Source organism: Gossypium hirsutum, chromosome D08, assembly GCF_007990345.1.
Source record: "Gossypium hirsutum isolate 1008001.06 chromosome D08, Gossypium_hirsutum_v2.1, whole genome shotgun sequence".
In the NCBI taxonomy this organism is placed as follows: Eukaryota; Viridiplantae; Streptophyta; class Magnoliopsida; order Malvales; family Malvaceae; genus Gossypium; species Gossypium hirsutum.
This window is the reverse complement of record NC_053444.1, coordinates 8,496,255-8,505,321: the sequence shown is the minus strand read 5'-3', so window position 1 is coordinate 8,505,321 and position 9,067 is coordinate 8,496,255. Positions and strand designations below refer to the sequence as shown.

At 36.5% G+C, this 9,067-nt stretch overlaps 1 long non-coding RNA gene across 1 annotated transcript; it reads left to right on the top strand.

Annotated features, from left to right (window-relative positions):
* Window positions 1–3,597: 3,597 nt before the first annotated feature.
* On the top strand, window positions 3,598–8,653 carry LOC107915092 (uncharacterized). Its single transcript, XR_001689189.2, has 5 exons — window positions 3,598–3,897; window positions 4,148–4,305; window positions 4,419–4,525; window positions 4,608–4,969; window positions 8,463–8,653. It is a non-coding gene; the product is annotated as an uncharacterized lncRNA (long non-coding RNA).
* The last annotated feature ends 414 nt before the right edge of the window (window positions 8,654–9,067 follow it).

Sequence of the window (9,067 nt, the reverse complement as noted above, 5' to 3'; positions counted from 1 at the left end):
GAATTTCATAGTCCATGTCCTTACTGTTATGGGGACTTCCGTACAGTTTATTCACTAGATTAAGATATGTATAACTTTTACTAGATTCTCAAAAGCATTAAATGGAGGGCTAGTGGGTTATTTTAAGGGTGCAAAAGGAAATGATTCATTTGCACAAGGAGTGTTGTGCGAATAGGGTAAAAGAGAGTAAATTATTCTACTAGAAAATCACACAAGGTTCCGTTTCTGGAAAAGATTAGAGGGGTTACAAACGGTCTTGCTAAGACCAAACTTCCTAGATAGAATTTCCCTACAAAGTAATTTAATAGCACAATATATCATTACAATTGTACCCTATAAAATATTGAAAGTTAAATAATAACAATAAAGAAGACTAGAAATTTAATGAGGTTAGACTGATTACGTCTATATTCTTGATACTACCAAATATAATTAACTACAAAAGATACAAGTAAAAAATTACAAATAGGAAAAAAAGATTCCTTATGAAGAAAATGACAATTTGAGATGATCTAAAGGTGGAGAAACCACCTCTATTTATAGTAGTACAAACACTCCACGATCTTGTATTTTTTAGATGTGGGATTGTGCTATTTCAAGAAATCTCTAGCTTAGCAAATTTTCACATCTTCAATCTCTTAGCAAAACAACATTTGATAGTGTCTTTAAGTTTCAACCTTCAAGTTTTAACATTGATTAAGTCCAAATATAGTTGGAACTTGACCACAATCACAACCTTAGTCATCATGTCTGCAGGATTCTTAGTGGTTGAAATTTTCTTTACTTTTACTCAACCTTCTTTTAGAATCTCTCATACAAAATGATATCGGACATCAATGTGCTTTGTCCTTGCATGATAAACTTGATTATTTGCTAACTAAATAGCACTTTGACTATAGCAATGAACTTTGGCAATCTTCTGGTTAATCTTCTCCAGTTACCAAGCAACCCTTAAAGCCAAATTGCCTATTTTAAGTCCTCTATGATTGTCATATATTTCGCTTCTATAAAAGATAAAGCAACTGTTTACTGTAAAGTAGACTTCCAACTAACCGGTGCCTTTGTAAGAGTAAACAAATAACTAGTAGTTGACTGTCATTTGTCCGGATCACTAACATAGTTTGAATCACAAATCCAACCACACCCTAATTATCTTCTTACTCAAAAATCAATCTAATATCCATTGTATTTTGGATATATCATAAAATCCATTTTACAGCTTACCAATGTCCCTTTCCTAGATCATGTATATAAATAGGTTTTGACTTTTCATGCATGCCATACGCTTTAACAATTTTCTCAGATATTGTTTCTGAGTCAAACAAAGCCTTTTCAAGCTTCTATCTCAAGTTATCTCCATGCCCAAAATCTTATTTGTTTCACCTAATTTTTTTTTATCTCAAACTCCTTTTTCAACTATGTTTTTAGCTTTTCAATATCTACTTGACTTTTGAAAGCTATTAACTTATCATCAACATAAAGAAGAAGATATATGAGAGAACCATATTGAAGCTTGAGAAAATACACAAATTGATCATATTTGTTTCTTGTGTACCTTTGTTCTGTCATAAACTGGTCAAATATCTTTTACCACTACCTCAAATATTGTTTTAAACTGTACAATGATTTTCCAAGTTTACACATTAAAATTTCTTTTCCAAAAACCTTGAATCCTTCTGGCTGGGTCATATAGATTTCCTCTTCCAAGTTTCCATGTAAAAAAGCAATTTTTACATCCAATTGAACTAGTTCTAAACCCAACTGTGCCACCAAAGCTAATAAAATTTTAATGGAGGAATACTTCACAACTAAAGAAAATACCTCATTGTAATCAATTCTCTCCTTTTAAGCATAACCTTTCATCACTAGCCTTTCTGTGTAGCGCACCTTAGGCCCAAAAATCTTTCTTTCTTTGCAAACATCCACTTGCACCCAATTATCTTTTTTCTCTTTTGCAGACTAGCTAGCTTCCAAGTCTGATTCTTATGAAGGAACTGCATTTCTTCATTTATGGCAATATTCTATTTTTCTTCTTCAGAACTTTGAAATGTTTTATTAAAAGTGGTAGGAATGTCATCAGCTACAACTGGGAGTGCATAAGCCACCATATTAGCAAAGCAAGTAGGCTTTCTAATTGTTTTCCTTGGATTATTGGTTACAATTGATTCAAGTTGTTGTGAAAGTTCTTAGGTTTGAACCTCCTCTTTATTGGACTCTCCTTCTTCCACTAGATCCTCCGTACTAGAGTCTTTTACAAAAAGAAAATCATTGACTTTTGCATTTGTTGGAATCAGTACTCTTTGAAACTCCACTTGCTTATGAGTATCATCTGGCTACTCATTTTTTATCTTTTAAAACATGGTTTATTCATCAAAGGTGACATCCCGGCTAAAGATAATTTTCTTTGTTTCTAGACACCATAGGTGAAAACCCTGTATGCCAGATGTGATCCCTAAAAACACTACTTTCTTAGCTATTGGATCCAATTTTGATTCCTTAACATGATAGTATGGAGTGGAACCAAACAAAGGTAAGGAATCAGAATCTATAGCAGACTTCCAACTCCATTTCTCTAATGGTGTTTTTCCTTCAATTGCATTGGGTGGTAAACGATTAATGAGATGGCATGCATATGCTATAGCTTCAGCCTAAAATCTCTATCCAATCCAACATTAGATAGCATACATCAAACTTTCTCTAGCAACATTCGTTTCATGCGTTCTGCCACCCCATTCTATTGTGGTATAGATTCGATAGTGAAGTGCCTGATAATGTTGTCATCTTCACAAATCTTTGTAAATGGATCACTTTTATACTCTCCACCATTGTCTATGCAAATATGTTTGATCCTTTTTCCCGTTTGAGTTTCCATCATCGTTTTCAACTTACGAAAAATTCTTAACGCTTCATCATTTGTCTTCATTGTATACAACCACACTCTTTGGGAATAATCATCAACAAAAGTTACATAATAATGTTTTCTTCCCAAAAAGCTTGTTTTAGAGGGACCCAAGACATATGAGTGAATATAATCCAAGATGCCTTTAGTATCATGGATTGTAGCCCCAAACTTCACTCTTGTTTACTTCCCTTTGATGCAATGCTCACAGAAATCCACTTTACAAGTTCTTACTCCTTTCAATAATCATTGATTTATGAGTAAGTTCAAGGATTTTTCATCTACATGATCTAAACGCATATGGCAGAGCATAAATGCTTCTAACTCCTGATTTATGAGTAATTTATGCAAAATATGCTAACAGATATGATAGGTTCCATAAAAATTCAATTGCAAAATAAGTTGCAACTAATACTGAAATTGGCACTGACAACAACCTTACACAGCAGTTTACTTATTTCTACCAAAACTTGGAACCTAATGTACTCTCCATGTAACGCCCTCAACTTGACCCGATTCACTGGATTCAGATTTCAGGTGTTACAACATAAAATGTTTTTTTTGAAAAATATTTACAGATTGGGCTTTATTATTAAATTCAAAAGTTATAGATAACAAAATTCTGAACTAGACCAGGCCTGATTGGAGTTTTGACCTCATCACCAAAATAAAACAGTAAAAAAATGAATAGCTGAAACGTCAATAACTACTCCAATTAAATCCAAAAAAGTAGCATAACTGAACCTTCTGGAAGCCATTAATGCTGCTGTACAATCTTTCCTAATCAGCACCATAACTTTCAATCGTCTTGTCCCTTCACATGCCATATCTTCTTCAAGACGAAATCATACTCCCGAGGAAACCCCATTTTCTGTCTTTGCTTTACCTGCCTCCGCTCGATTTACCCATTTCATTTTCATCCCTTTCATTCATTCCGGTTCTCCCACTCCATCCCTTTCCCTCTGATCTTCTGCATATTCAAGGACTCCCTCAACCAGGTATATTATTCTTTTATCCCTCAGCGTTGCTTTTGCTATCGTATGCGCAAGACTGTTAACTGCTCTTGGAACATGTTCAAATCCGCATTCCTGGAATCTTGATTGTAGCGTAAGAATATCACTGATGTAGGCACATACCTGTGATTTATCTGGGATATTAGATCTGCATTTCTTTATTATCGATAATGAATCTCCTTCAATAATGATTTTTCTCCATTTCATTTCTTTACCAATTTTGATCGCTTTCTAGCTCGCGAGCGCCTCGGCCGCAAAAGGAGATGCCACCTATTGATATATCATCGAGCATGAGAGCAAAACCTTGCCTTCGTTGTTTCTAGCCACAATCCCTGCAGTCGATTGCTTACTCTTTCCATCATATGCTGCATCAAAGTTTATCTTCACAATCTGGTCAGGTGGCTTATTCCATTTGCTTGTCAATTTATATGATTGTGCTTTACTTTTTCCTATCCCGTCTAACTCTGTTATGTAGCTACTAACGAATTGGCCTATTTCTTTTCCAGATTTGCTAACTTTATTATGCACTATGTTATTTCTGTCTCCCCATATAGCCCATAATGCACAGCAAAATATCCTACACTGAGATTCCGAGTTCTTCGCAAAAACTCCGGTAAGCCACTCTGCAAACTCCAACTGTCTTTCGTGCACCAAAACATTACATGGTAATTCCTTCCATACTGATTTTGACACAGGGCATTCACAAAAAAAGTGATTCATACTCTCTGTTCCGACTCCACACCGTGGGCACACTGTTGTGTTTATTAGTTTTTTCTGAAGTAGATTAACCCGTGTAGCTAGGAAATTCCACGATATCTTTCAGATTGTAATTTTGATTTTTAAGGGAAAATTCAATAGCCATAATTTTCTGTAAAATTCCTTGTAGCCTTCTTGTAAAGCATAAGCTCAAGGATCATCCTCGATATTCTGTAATAGTTTATAGGAGCTACGAACTGTGAATTCGCCCGATGCCTCAGCACTCCAGACCCGGAAGTCATCATGAGGATCCTCTACCAGTGGAATACCAATAATCTTCTCAGCTACATCCTCCGGAAAGGTAGAAATTATCAACTCTTCCTTCCATATTCTGTTATTTTGATTGATTAGATCGGCAACTTTACAATCATTCAAATTCGTGACTATAGCTGATAATCTGTTTCTTCCCTCATCGGGGATCCAATTTTTGCAACCAACTGTAATTTGCTCTCCCCTTCCTACTCTCCAGCACATACCTTCCCTTAAAATACCCTTTGTAGCCCAAATACTTTTCCACGTATACGAAGCATTGTTCCCTAAACATGAGTCGAGGAAATTATTATTCGGAAAATATTTTGCTTTTAAAACTTGAGCTAATAATGAATCTGGGTAGTTCAATATTCTCCAACCCTGTTTAGCTAATAATGAGACGTTAAATTTAGCCATGTCTCTGAATCCCGAACCCCCTTCTCCTTTTGACCGGCACAAGTAAGTTCATTTACACCAATGAATTCCTCTTCTCCAATGAGCTTTTTGCCACCAGAACTCAGCAAAAATGCCTTGTATATCTCTGCAAAATGACTTCGGTAATAAAAAACATGACATTGCATATGTAGGAATAGCCTGTAGGATCGACTTCAAAAATACTTCCTTTCCTCCTTGCGACAACATTCTAGTGCTGTAACCTTCGATTCTACTGTAAATTTTCTCTTTGAGATATTGAAAAGATTCCTTTTTCCGTTTGTCCACCACATTCGGAAGTCCTAGATATCTTTCCATATTTGTTGAGGTTCTTATCCCCATAATTGCCGAGACTTCGTTCTTTTTGTCTTCTGTAGTATTAGTGCTGAAAAAGATTGTAGATTTGTTAAAATTAACGCATTGATCGGAACTTTTACCATATTCTTTCAAAATTTCTTTTAGCACCGTTGCCCCCTTGCTGTTGCTTCCCCAAACAAAATACAATCATCTGCAAAGAGTAGATGTGTAATTTCCGGGCCTCTCCTACTTGCCTTTGCTCCTTTTAACAACCTTTCCTTCGATGCCAGTCTCATCAATGCTGATAACCCCTCACTGCACATTAAAAAGATAAAAGGGCTCAAAGGATCTCCCTGTCGCAATCCTCTTGTTGGCTTAAAACTTCGCTCATAACCTCCATTAGTATTCACAAAATAGGACGTAGTAGAAATGCATTTCATGACCAACTCTACCCATTCTATATCAAAACCCATACATAACATGACTTCTTTTAAATAACCCCATTCAACCCTGTCATAGGCTTTACTCATATCAAGCTTTACGGCCATATATCCTTTTTTTCCCTCTTCATTTTTGTCTAAATGTATGCAGAATCTCATAGGCAAGTAGCATATTATCTGTAATTAGCCTTCCTGGGACGAACGCACTTTGAGCTACATCAATACACCTTCCAATACCAATTTGAAGTCGATTTGCAATTGTTTTTGCCACCACTTCATAAAGGACTGAACAAAAACTAATAGGTCTGAAATTGGCTAAGCTAGTAGGGTTAGAGATTTTTGGAATCAACACAATCTCTGTTTGATTGAAAGGACCAAAATTTTCACCATTATTAAGAATTTCCAGACAGAAATCAACAATTTCCTTACCTACAATATGCCAAAATTTCTGAAAGAAGATTGCTGGAAAACCATCCCGACCTGGTGCTTTTGTGGGGCCCATTCCTTTCAAAGCCTTATGAACTTCTTCTGCTGTATATTTCTTCATCAAGGCTCTGTTAATTTCTATCGGAATCTTACTATCAATACTTGTTAGAAGATGAGAAGGATCTCCTACTTCACTTGATGTAAATAAATTCTGAAAGTACCTGGTAGCCACTTCATTAATCTCACTAGCTTCATTAGCCTCTCCCCCATCTTCCAGATCTAACTTTGAAATTGTATTGATTTTCCTCCGCATTGTGGCGAATCTATGGAAAAAAGCCGTATTTCGACCCTTGCCCTTTGTTCCCAATAGAGCTCATCCTTCTCAATCTCCATGTTTAAATGAATTTTGGTATCGATTATTTTTGCCATTACTTCATCACTCCTATCCTGCTCCATTAATATTTCAAGCTGCTTAGTAAGCTTTTTCTTCAAACCTTCTCTTCGTTCTTTTATTGAATTTGCCCATAACTTTAAATCAGTCTTTAATCTTTCGAGCTTGTCATAAACTGTGCCTACTCCTGACTCTCAGGAATCTCTAACTACTTCCTCAAATGTATCCTCCATGATCCACTATGCCTCAAATTTAAACCTTACATTACCTTTATGAGTGTCTCCACATTTTGTATTAACAAGAATAGGACAATGATTAGACATGGAATGAGTTAAATGCTTGATATTTCCTGCTAGAAATAATTGCTTCCACTTGTCGTTTTCCACCTTCTATCAAGTCTCTCTCTAATATTCGTCTCCGATGAATTTCCCCTTTCCCAAGTAAACCAGGCCCCTGAATAACCCAAATCTTCAAGTAAACAATCTCCTAAAACCTCTCTAAAGGCCTCCATTAAACTCTCCTCCCTTAGTGCGCCCCCGTATTTTTCATAAGTAAAAAGTATCTCATTAAAATCACCGCATAGCAGCCAGGGATGACTCCTATCTTGTCCCAAATTTTTTAGCAAATTCCATGTAGCACTCTTATCTTTAGCGTAGGGTGAACCATAAAACCCCGTGAATCTCCAATCGACTTCGACTTCTGCATCACCTCCTTTAATCATAGCATCAATATGGTTCTTGGAATAACTTTGTAAACATAATTCAATGTCTCCTTTCCATGCCAAGCATAATCCTCCTTGCGAACCCTCAGCTTCAATGTCAATACCATTGATGAAACCACATCTCCTTCTAACTTTTTCCATGCGATGTTTATCTAACTTTGTCTCCATTAAGAAGACCATTGGGGGATTGTGTTGCTTTAGAAGAAAGCAAAGCCTCCTCACTGTCCGTGGACTCCCCAATCCACGAACATTCCAACTTATTATTTTCATAGCGTCCAGTCGGCTTGCCAATTGGCAGCTGCCGATCTTAATAAATGTTGTACCTCCGTTTCCTCCGAACACTCCAACGTCCTTTCTGAGCAGGCTCTTTCACATTCCTCCACGTCAGCCATTTTCGCTCTTTTAATTCTATCTCTTTCATCACTCCTTGGACTACCTTCTTCTGTAAACTTTCTCTTCCTCATACTATTAACATCCGCTAATTCTACCTCCATGTCCAATGTCTTTATTCTTTTCCAACTCTTTCTCTTTTCTTGATTAATGTCTGTACACACTTGTGCTTTGCTACTATCGATCTTCATGACCTCCTCTGGCCCAAATTTGCTTTCCTGCTTTTGCAGCAACTCTTTTCCTTCCATCAGCTCCATATTTTCCTGGATTTCCTTTATCTCATTCTTCCTTTCATCAAGCACTACTTTACCTTCTGTGTATGAGCTCTGAACCCTCGCATTCCTCCACATAGCACTAAACTGCAAACTTTCTTTTCCAACTTGTTTTGATTCTACTTTTACAGCCATTGAATAAGGTGGATCACTACTTATTTTGCTTTTTCTTGCAGGTATTATTTGAGCACAATCTGTAAGTCCATGCCCCATTCTTCCACAACCAAAACAAAAGATTGACAGATTCTCATATTTAAAAGGAACCCACATTTTCTTAATATTAATACTTGAGATGAAAATACCTTGACGTAGTGGTTTCCGAACATCCAAACTAATTCTGAGTCGACAGCAAGTATCGCTTATTTCAGATCTGATAACCCCTCCGAATGTGACACCAATTGCATGCATGAGATCCTTCTTATCAAACTCTGGTAAGTGCGAATCAATTTTTATCCAGAACGGTGAAGAGGTCATGCTAATCTGATCTCTTTCCATCTCTTGGCTTAATCTATTGAATAAAATAAGACTTTTACGAAAAAGCCACGGTCTTCCCTCCAAAATTGACTCCAAATCTTCCTACAATTCAAAAACTATTAAGAATAGGTTTTGACCTACCCTCTGAATCTCAAAATTTTTCTTGGTCTTCCAAATACTTCTCATCTGTGCCCTAGAGCTTTCTGGATTATAGAGTTTTCCTGTCCAAACTGTGCATATCAACGTTGGTTTGGAATTTGGTACCACCTTCGACCCCTTAACCGTTAATTAAATGAGTTCATCTGCT